Source organism: Podarcis tiliguerta (assembly GCF_965153285.1).
Source record: "Podarcis tiliguerta genome assembly, chromosome: 11".
Taxonomy (NCBI): Eukaryota; Metazoa; Chordata; class Lepidosauria; order Squamata; family Lacertidae; genus Podarcis; species Podarcis tiliguerta.
The window spans coordinates 12,411,609-12,423,009 of NC_139544.1; positions in this window are offsets into that span (position 1 = coordinate 12,411,609).

Consider the following 11,401-nt stretch of genomic DNA (forward strand, 5'->3'; position numbering starts at 1 on the left):
AGTTTCAGGTTAAGAATGGACCTCCAGAATGAATTAAGTTCTTCACCTGAGGTAGCACTGTACAGAGCATCGACGTTAAAAAACATAATAAAAAGCATGCTGATAGACAGCCTAATACAGGGGTCCCCAAACTAAGGTCCACGGGCCAGATAAGGCCTGTCTGTGGTGACCCCCACTGCCCGCTGCCACCACCCACTCTTACTGCCGCGGTGCGGCTGACCACTTCTGGGTTGGAGGAGCACCGGAAATAGCTTGTGCGCATACGCAAGCGTTATTTCCAGTGCACATCCGGGTCGGAAGAGGCCCGTGCACATGCACACAAGCTATTTCTGGTGCTCCTCCGACCCGGAAGTGCGCCGGAAATAGCGTGTGCACACGAGTATGGGCACGTGCTCCCTGGCCCTCTGGCGCACCGCGCGATCAGCGCTGGAGACACCGGCCCGAGGCACGGTAAGTTTGCTGACCCCTGGCCTAATAATAAAGTAGTCATCATAATAACAGTCCTCTCTGCCATGCTTTTACAAGCCATAGATTACAGTGATACCTCGGGTTAAGTACTTAATTCGTTTCGGAGGTCCATTCTTAACCTGAAATTGTTCTTAACCTGAAGCACCACTTTAGCTAATGGGGCCTCCTGCTGCCGCTGTGCCGCTGGAGCACAATTTCTGTTCTCGTCCTGAAGCAAAGTTCTTTTTCTATTTCTGGGTTAGCGGAGTCTGTAACCTGAAGCATATGTAACCCGAAGCGTATGTAACCCAAGGTACCACTGTACTTAATAGCCATAGGCCTGGGTAAAAAGGAATGCTTTTGCCTGGCACCTAAAGATATGTAGCGATGGCGCCAGGTGAGCCTCTCTGGGGAGAGGATTTTGCAATCGGGAAGCCACCACAGAAAAGGCCCGTTCTCTTGTTATTAACATTTATTAATATAGCACCATCAGTGTACATGGTTCTGTACAAAATTATAATAATAAATTTGCAGCCTTTTAAAATATGTATATTTTATTGAAATAATTTCAGTTATAAAAAAATTAATAGATACAGAAAAAAGAAGGAAAAGTGAGTGGGAGTAAGAACAAAGATGTGTATAAGAAACACACACACACACACAGACACAAAATGCAATCTAAGATGCTCCCATACATTCATATATAAATTGACATTGTGTTATTATCCTAATACTTTCGTATATGTTAACAGCCTACTGCGTTCTGTATTAACTCATTCCAAATGTTATCATATATATCCAAACAAAGTCTGTGCCTGTAAGTGGTCTGTTCATAAGTTGTGAGTGTTGTCATATTGTTAATCCATTGATTAAAGGGTATCATATCTTTAGTCTTTCAATCCACCATACCTGTGATCAGTGATACTGGGATTCTGAAACTGCTATCAAAATGGCCTCTATAGGCAGGACTTCTGTCTTTGAGACAACAATCATTCCAAAGCAGCTATTATGTGTGATAGCTAGCAAGTGTGATAGATGTGTTTCTTCAATTATAAAATCATAGTTTCCAGATTAACAAAGCAGGAGGTCATTACATTATGAGTCAAAATGGCATCATTAGGATTGCAAAGTGTCATCAGTAGGATGCAGACATCACAGAGCAAAATCAGAGGTTAAGAAGCATTGCTCCTATTCCAAACAGGATTTTTGGGAAGGTTTCCTGAAGATGGCAAGAAGCCACTTCGATCTGGCTTATATGCTAATATCACAAAATCAAATCAGAGTGAAGGAAATGTTTCCTGTCTGTATTCTAAATCCCACTTTGAAAAACTGTCGATTGTACATTCCACAGCGCATGATTTTTTTAATTGAATAATGTCTCAAACACACACGATTTGGCTCAGTCCCAATCACCACTACTGAGCTATAAACAGGAATCAAATCACAGAATGGACCAGAAAACACCAGATTGGTTGTATGCCAGACACAACTGGCAAAAACTTACTTGATGTCCAGGTTTGTCCAAGCATTGAAATGTTTCAAATGACAACTCTGTATCCTTCCACAGATTATCAGTGGAAAGAACTTGTGTGTCATGGCACAGCACTGTTAACACAGTTTAATCAAGGAAAGTGCTCAGAAAAGGCTGGTGGTTAATTAATTCATTTGCTACTCCTGCGCTCTGACTCAAAAGCAAAGGATAGGAGAATTATAGTCCATATTGATCATAGATCAATGTCGGCACATGTTAATGACTATCAAGCCCTTATTCAGCCCACAAAGGTGGCTCTCAGTAATTTTTATTGATGAGTAAAAGCAGGAATCATTGATTAAATACATGAAGGAGCAGAGGGTTCTTAAACAAGGAACAACATTTCATTAGAGACCCCGATAAGTCATTTTCTTATAATGACTTTTATTAAGAAACTCCACCTATTCCTTCTCATTTGTGGCTGGAATAAATACAAGAATAACCATTCACTGCTTGGCTAACTCATTCCGGTTTGAATGTTGCTCTGAATGACACTAAAAGACATTGCAAGTTTAAAATGAGCCCGAGCTACTGCTTGGAAAGAGGCAATGCTGTGACTGGTTCCAGCATGAGATGATAAAGGTAAAGGTAAAGGTACCCCTGCCCGTATGGGCCAGTCTTGACAGACTCTAGGGTTGTGCGCCCATCTCACTCAAGAGGCCGGGGGCCAGCGCTGTCCAGAGACACTTCCGGGTCACGTGGCCAACATGACATTGCTGCTCTGGCGAGCCAGAGACGCACACGGAAACGCCGTTTACCTTCCCGCTAGTAAGCGGTCCCTATTTATCTACTTGCACCCGAGAGTGCTTTCGAACTGCTAGGTTGGCAGGCGCTGGGACCGAACGACGGGAGCGCACCCCGCCGCGGGGATTCGAACCGCCGACCTTTCAATCAGCAAGCCCTAGGCGCTGAGGCTTTTACCCACAGCGCCACCCGCGTCCCAGCATGAGATGATACCTGGTTCTAAACTGATCTGTATTCTGTTCTTGGCTACAGCTTTCTGGTACATGCACAGGCAGTGAAACAGATGCATTGGGCATGCGAATATGTGATCTTCTGCGCGGGCTGGGGAACTGTGATAAGCCGGTGGGCCACATTTGCTCATAGGCAACTTGCCAAGGGCCACATGCTAGCAATGGGTGGAATTGAGCTTAAGCAATGGATGTGAGTCTTGTTTTTGCAGATCTTCCAAGTGTCCCTATCTTCCAGGGATGCCCCTGATTTAGAGAAGCTGTCCTGGTTTCTGATTTGATCCCAGAATATCCTGCTTTTCCTTAGGATGCTCCTATTTTTATTGGAGAAATGTTGAGGGCATGGAGTTATTTGACCCCCAAGCTGCCTGAAGGCAATCCTATATTGTTATTGTTGTTTGGTCATGTCCAGCTCTTCATGACCCCCTGGACCAGAGCACGCCAGGCACTCCTGTCTTCTACTGCCTCCCACAGTTTGGCCAAACTCATGCTGGTAGCTTCGAGAACACTGTCCACCATCTCGTCCTCTGTCGTCCCCTTCTCCTTGTGCCCTCAATCTTTCCCAACATAAGGGTCTTTTCCAGGGAGTCTTCTTTTCTCATAAGGTGGCCAAGTACTGGAACCTCAGCTTCAGGATCTGTCCTTCCAGTGAGCACTCAGGGCTGATTTCCTTCAGAATGGATAGATTTGATCTTTTTGCAGTCCATGGGACTCTCAAAGAGTCTCCTCCAGCACCATAATTGCAAAGCATCAATTCTTCGGCGATCAGCCTTCTTTATGGTCCAGCTCTCACTTCCATATATCCATATATGGGAAAACCATACCTTTAACTATACGGGCCTTTGTCGGCAAGGTGATGTCTCTGCTTTTTAAGATGCTGTCTAGGTTTGTCATTGCTTTTCTCCCAAGAAGTTTCGTGACTGCTGTCACCATCTGCAGTGATCATAGAAGCCAAGAAAGTAAAATCTCTCACTGCCTCCATTTCTTCCCCTTCTGTTTGCCAGGAGGTGATGGGAGCAGTGGCCATGATCTTAGTTTTTTTGATGTTGAACTTCAGACCATATTTTGCGCTCTCCTGTTTTTTTATTTTGTTTTTATATATGTTGAAAGCTACCCAGAGTGGCTGGGGCAACCCAGTAAGATGTATGGGGTATAAATAGTAAAACTATCATGAAGGAACGGACATCCCTATTTTCATTGGAGAAATGTTGGAGGGCATGCTTTTGTACAGTAGGCTACCTTTCAGCCATGCAAAAGTCGGAGGCTCACATGAGCCTCTCCCTTCAGGCAAGGAAGAGGAAATGTCACATTCTGAACAGGTTTGGTGATGACACATTCCTTCTGGCCACAGCACCCAAGGAGAGGACCCTCTGGTGAGGGGAGTGGCCAGGGAGAGTTCTTAGGGTCAGGTGGAGAGGGCTGGGGTCTACATTCAACTCCCAGACCTGAGGTTCCCTACCCCTTGTTTGCTTTTGCATTTTAAGTCCACTCATTTTACTTAACTTCTGCTTAACTATGTGTGATGGCCTGGGATTCGGACTTGGATGCTGAACCTGAGGGCTCCCAGCCTGCACAGGAGTCCCCGCCTCCAGAACCAGCTGAGCCAGGGCTGGGGCATGAGCCTGAAGGGTCCTCACCTGTGCTGGACCCTCAGGTGCAGGCATCAATTGAGTCTGCTCTGGCTCCTGAGGTGATGGACCCATTGCCTGCAGGTGCTCCACTCTCAGCCCCGTCAGAGGAGGCTGAGGTTGCCTCTGGGTCCGGTAACCCTCCAGCCTCTCCTGAGCTGTAGAGGCTCAGGGCAGAGAGGTGGAGGGAACTAAGTTCCCGCAGGAGGAGTGCTCGCCTCCAGGCCAGGAGAGGCGAGTCACCAGAGGATTGGGGCCACCCTATGCCTCGGGGCAAATAAAAGCCAGCCAGCCCTAGTCCCAAGTTGTGGGAGCAACATTGTTGGTTGCTAGTTCCTGCCTGAACCCTGTCCTGCTTTCCTGCCTGAGCTCCCGACCTGCCCTGGCTCCCTGCTTGCAAGCCTGTTCCTGACTTCACCCAACTCCCTGCCCTGCACCCAGCTTCAGCTACTACGGACTGCCTCCACATTGCACCTTTGACCATGGACCGGACTTGGACTTTGGCTCTCGGGTAACCCACGGGACCAGCACACTATGTTTTGATCTAGTTTACTATTTAGAAGTTCTGTCACCTGTCAAAGCCTCCTCCTGCCTGCAGCCTCATTATTGAGTTTCTTTTGTACAAACATAGGTGGGTATGAAGAGCAGGGGATAATTAAAGATGGTGTGCATGGAATGATGTGAGTGGACGCTTCTGGAGCCCCAAGGCTTTCCTTCCTGCCTGGTTCATAAATAAAAAGTTTGGGTTGTCCGTGCGAAAGCTGGTTAAGCACCCAGCTTCCATTGTGTCTCAACAGCCACCCCAGCTTGGTTCCGCAAGCAATAAATAAATGCACAGGTATTTGGGTCATGACAATGATCCATTCATACAACATGTGGCACTTCAATGTTTTCTGCACACTATGGAATCACATTGCGTGACCAGGCTGGGAGAGTAGAATTGGCAAGTGTCTCCCAGATTGTCTCGGATTGCTTTTCCATCCACTGGGAAGTTCTTCTGTGCATTAAAGTGAACGGGAGCTGTATGAGAGAACTTTCCAGTAGATTGCAGTTTGGTTATTATTTCCTCTGTGTTGCCCTTTTCTCTTTCACGATGCCGAATCCATTTGGTCTGAGTGTAATTCTCGAATGCCGCTTTAACCATCAATCCATTCAGTGTGGAATGGAATTCTGAGAACATTTTTTTAAAAAAACCAACATCATTTAATTGACACTCTTGACAAACAACGTAACAGGCTAATTGGGAATAAACACTGTGAAATAAATTTAGTGCAGGAGATTTCACGATTCTCAACCACGGGTTGTCAGCTAATTTATTCGGTAAAATAGCAAATGGCATGAATTAATTGGCACTTGCCTTCAATACTTACTCTGTGGCTGCTTCTTTTCTGCTACCGTATTCACTGGAAAATTGGAGCTGTGCACAGCCGTATTGTTACTGCGTTCACCAAATGATTACCTGTAACTGCTCCTGACTGCTATCTTAGCTCCAGTCCTATGCATCATTATCTATTAAAGCCCTATTGTACTCAGTGCCAGATTTACATATAGGCTAAACAAGCAATCGCTTAGGGCCCCACTCTCTTGGGGCACCCCCCCCAAAATTCACTATTAATATACTTCTTCTTAATTGTATTTCAGTTCAACAATTACTTTGATAAAAATACATATTTTGTTATGTGCAAATGGCTTTAGATTCCTATTTGGTCCACAAATCACCATATAGCATATATTCAACACAAAAAAACAGCGACAATTTGTTGTTGACAAAGGACAGCTGAGCATATAAAGGGCCCCATTACCTTCAGTAGCTTAGGGCCTCATCAAACCTAAATCCAGCCCTGATTGTATTTGAACTTAAAAAGGTAAAGGTAAAGGGACTCCTGACCATTAGGTCCAGTCGTGGCCGACTCTGGGGTTGTGGCTCTCATCTCACTTTATTGGCCAAGACAACCAGTGTACAGCTTCCGGGTCATGTGGCCAGCATGACTAAGCCGCTTCTGGTGAACCAGGGCAGCACACGGAAACACCGTTTACCTTCCCGCCGGAGTGGTACCTATTTATCTACTTGCATTTTGACGTGCTTTCAAACTGCTAGGTTGACAGGAGCAGGGACCGAGCAATGGGAGCTCACCCCGTTGCAGGGATTCAAACCGCCGACCTTCTGATCGGCAAGCCCTAGGCTCTGTGGTTTAGCCCACAGCGCCACCCGCGCCTCACTTGAACTTACTTCCAAGTAAATATGCATAGGATAGGGATGCCCCCTCCCCCTTTGGTCAACATAGAATAACCTTGAGCCCCACAAAATCTATTTTGTTAGGATAGGTTTGGCCTGCACTGGCCAAGCTGATAGCCTCATAAGCTGAAACTTTTTAATATTGAGAGTGCTTTTCATTCTCTGGTGACAACATCATTGGATCTGATAAGGGTGATGTACAAAAGCAGCAGTAAGAAATTTAGTCCACTGGTCAATTAAGATGTTCTTTCTCCTAAAGGCTAGGCTCTTGTGACCATAGAAGCTATCCCTGTGACATCAGCATGTGTGAAAGGGGCCAAGAACATCTTAGCACCGCAAAGGTACATCCTTTGTTTCCTCTTGCACTCTTAATTTTGATTAGCGAGGCAGGGCCAGATAATGACAAAATGGTGAGACCTTTTATTTTGCACATGTATCAGGATTAAAAAAGCATGGAGAGCAATTTATAAAATCCAGAAGCTCACACTATATTTTTGCAACTTTGCCAGTACTGTACATAATTATACCAGTAAGGAAGGCAGAGCCACGCGAGAAACAAATCTCTTAAAAATTGATTCGGCACAAAATAACCCACCCACTTCTTTTAATACTATTATTTTGATGCTTCTTATGTACTTTTGCCTCTCTGGCAGAATTAAGTAGGATAATGGGCTATCTGCTAGATTTTCTGGCAGAAAAGCTCAGGGTTTAAGTAAAAAAGGGGAGATTTGGCTGTGGCATTCCATCAAAGAATATCCTTCAATATTCATAAAAGCTATTTCATTCCTAGTTCAGCTACTGTGTAGAAGAAGGGTGATATTTTCTTCATTTAAAAGCAACAAAGTACCTTTCTAATAAGTATTAATGCTCATCCTAGGCTTTATGACTGCTTCATTTAGAATGAAAAGCAAATACAAGATTAGTTGGCCAAGTCTCAAAGCTGCCAGGATTCTATGCTTTTACTTTCTTGATGGCATGGAAAGAGCAACAGCAACAACAAAATGTCTAAATCCTAGATGTTAAAATTAAATAGAACAGAGACAGTTGCAGTAAGTGTGGGGTGTGTTTCTGATATGTGGATGGTGATCTTAGACACCGTATTGGCCTGAATATAAGCCTCACTCCCCCCCCCCCCCATTCCGACCGTGAAAAGTTAAAGTGTGGCTTAAATTCGCGACCTTACAAAAATTGGCTTTTATGATATTGCTGCTGAAACAGACATGCAGTAAAACCAAATGGGTGTGAGTGCCTGCACAATTTTAAGGGAGTGGCTTATTTCTGGGTATTCTCTCTCCCCTCCCCCCCGAATGTTAAAGGTGTGGCTTATATTCAGGTGTGGCTTATATTCAGGCCAATACGGTATGTCCAATAACTTGGGTGTACCAAGTGGGATTTTTGACTTTTTTTTAGAAGTATCCAATGTCCTTTCAGGAGCTGCTTTTTTGAAGGCCTTCTCAGCTTCAACAGCAGTTTCACAGGCAACATGATAAGAAATACTTGAAATACAAATTGAAAGCCCCCTTGAATGCATGAAACTAGCTGTGTGGTTCTTGCTTCCCAGTATTCTAAGACCCAAGCCAAAGGTGATCAAATGAATTAACCTCAACTAATGAATTATCAAAAGGGTGGACTTAACAAAATATATCCTCCGCATTGAATTTGCATCTCCTGCTGTTGCCAAATGAAATACAGATAAAAGCCTTTCTCTGCCATTCAATATGTGCTCAGGATTCCAGCGCATGGGGGACAACCTACACACTTCTGATAGGCTGCGCTTCTCCAAACAAGGTGTCAAATGCATGGATAGCATTGGGGAAGAGGCAAGCACAGATAATGGAAATAGCTGCAAGGACAAAGTTGTGAAGCCCCTGCTTTCCTAACTCATGTCAAGCGTTTGGGGAATCTAAAATCCTTCTGAGGTCCAGCTCTGAGGACCTTCTGGCGGTTCCCTTACTGTGAGAAGTGAGGTTATAGGGAACCAGGCAGAGGGCCTTCTCAGTAGTGGCACCCACCCTGTGGAACACCCTCCCATCAGATGTCAAGGAAGTAAACAACTATCTGACTTTTAGAAGACATCTGAAGGCAGCCCTGTTTAGGGAAGTTTTTAATGTTTGATGTTTTATCATGTTTTAAATATTCTGTTGTGAGCTGCCCAGAGTGACTGGGGAAACCCAGCCAGATGAGCGGGATATAAATAATAAACAACTTCTTCTTCTTCTTCTTCTTCTTCTTCTTCTTCTTCTTCTTCTTCTTCTTCTTCTTCTTCTCATTGGGGTGGCATGCAACAATATCTTTGATTGGTGGCCAAGGTAACAGTGCTGACAGGCTGGATGTAGTCCACTTTTCTTCAGTTGGTGCATGTTTTGAGAGCCAGACTTAGGGCAGACTTTAAGCACACCAGCAAGAGCCATGGACAGTGCCAGAGGGAGGAAATTGCCCCCCCCCCCCCGGAAACAGCCTTCCCCACTTGCCTCCTCAATTGCTGGACTCCTGTCCTTAATGTATACTATTATTTTTCGTTGCAGGGTCATAACATGTGGGACACAACTCACTCACCTGTAAATAAAATTTGCCTTTCTGTGCCCCTCATTTTTCTAGTATGGCCACTGGCAGCAGCACCCGTAAGTTTCTAGTATTACTATCAATTTTATCATTTTAAAGAAGAGGAAGAAAGTGGATGAGAGAGAGCAGGATAAAAAGAATCAAGGAGAGGAAGTAGGAAAAAAGAAATGGGGGGCAGTGTAAAAATACTAAAAGCGATATCAACATTGGAGGATGAGACTGAACATAGGTGGGGGTGGTTGGTTGGAGGAGAGGTGGAAAGAAGAGCTAATTTCTCCATGGCTAGGGGTGCAATCTGGACAGTTCTGTCAGGGGCGCAAGATCACCTCACTACGGCTCTGCTGACATGAGAGGCAAGTGGTCCAATCAGGAAAAGGACCCCTGGATGGTTAAGTCCAGTCAAAGGTGCTCATCTTGCTTTCAGGCCGAGGGAGCCCACATTTGTCCACAAACAGCTTTCCAGGTCATGTGACCAGCAGGACTAAACCGCTTCTGGCACAACGGGACACCGTGACAGAAACCAGAATGCATGGAAACACTGTTTACCTTCCCGCCACAGCAGTAGCTATTTATCTACTTGCACTGGAGTGCTTTCGAAATGCTAGGTTGGCAGGAACTGGGACAGAGCAACAGGAGCTCATTCCGTTGCGGGGATTCAAACTGCCAATCTTCTGATTGGGAAGCCCAAGAGGCTTGGTGGTTTAGACCACAGCACCACCCGTGTTCTGAATAAAGAAGCTCACAATCACTGATAGGTCTACCTGCCATTGTGAGGCTCAAAGCAATGAAGATGATGCCTCCCCAACTGTTGCCACTGGCTGTGGGTTTCTTGTGATGTCACAAAGCACTTGGCAACTGAGTGGATATAAAGGCAGGCCAAGGGGAAAGCCCTTTTTTGTTTCCAGCAGGACACACCTGGCAATGGATGTGACATTCAGCACTGCCCAGGAGGAGGCAAACTGATGAATGGAAGGAGGCAATCCTCTGGCAATGGGATGCTAGGGAGTGATAATAAGTCAAGTTTGCTTGCTTGAAGGCTGCTGGTATCCATGGTTGGAAGCTGGCGGACGTCTCATGATGGACCTGAGAGAAGCTGGCGGATGTTGGTGAAAACATTGTCTGGAGAGCTCATCTCAGGCTGCAGCAAGCAGATGAAAGGTGAAGGTGAAGGTGAAGGACCCCTGGACTGTTAAGTTCAGTCAACGCTGACTATGGGGTTGTGGTGTTCATCTTGCTTTCAGGCCGAGGGAGCCAACGTTTGTCCACAGACAGCTTTCCGGGTCATGTGGCCAGCATGACTAAACCGCTTCTAGCACAAAGGGACACCGTGATGGAAGCCAGAGTACATGAAACGCCGTTTACCTTCCTGCCGCAGCAGTACCTATTTATCTACTTGCACTGGTATGATTTTGAACTGCTAGGTTGGCAGAAACTGGGGCAGAGCAACGGGAGCTTACCCCATTGCACTGATTTGAATCTCCAACCTTCTGATTGGCAAGCGCCAACCTGCGTCTCTCAAGCACCCAGCATCCTTATGTTAGCTCTTCACTTTCAATTGCTGGAAACCAGGCTGTTGGTTTTATTTCTTTTAAAGCCACCGTACTGTACGTATATATTTATTTAATAAAGTGTATAAAGAGGCAGCCAGTCTATGACATACCTACTGGGCATGTGACAGGATTTAAAGTGTTACACAATATCTGAGTCTATTCCTGCTGTGCTGTGTTGGACAGAATGATCCTGCCTTGTTATCGCAAAGGCTTATCAGAAGCTTCCTCTGTTCTGTTAGCTAATTAGCAACCTGGCCAGCAGCACATAACTTATTGGGATGAACTGTAATGAATTCATTGTGGAGAATGCTCCTTTCAAGCTGCTGTACTGAGACGTGTCACTTCCCCTCTTTTAAAGAAATACCACTACAGTGGTACCTCGGGTTAAGAACTTAATTCGTTCCAGAGGTCCGTTCTTAACCTGAAACTGTTCTTAACCTGAGGTACCACTTTAGCTAATGGGGCCTCCCGCTGCT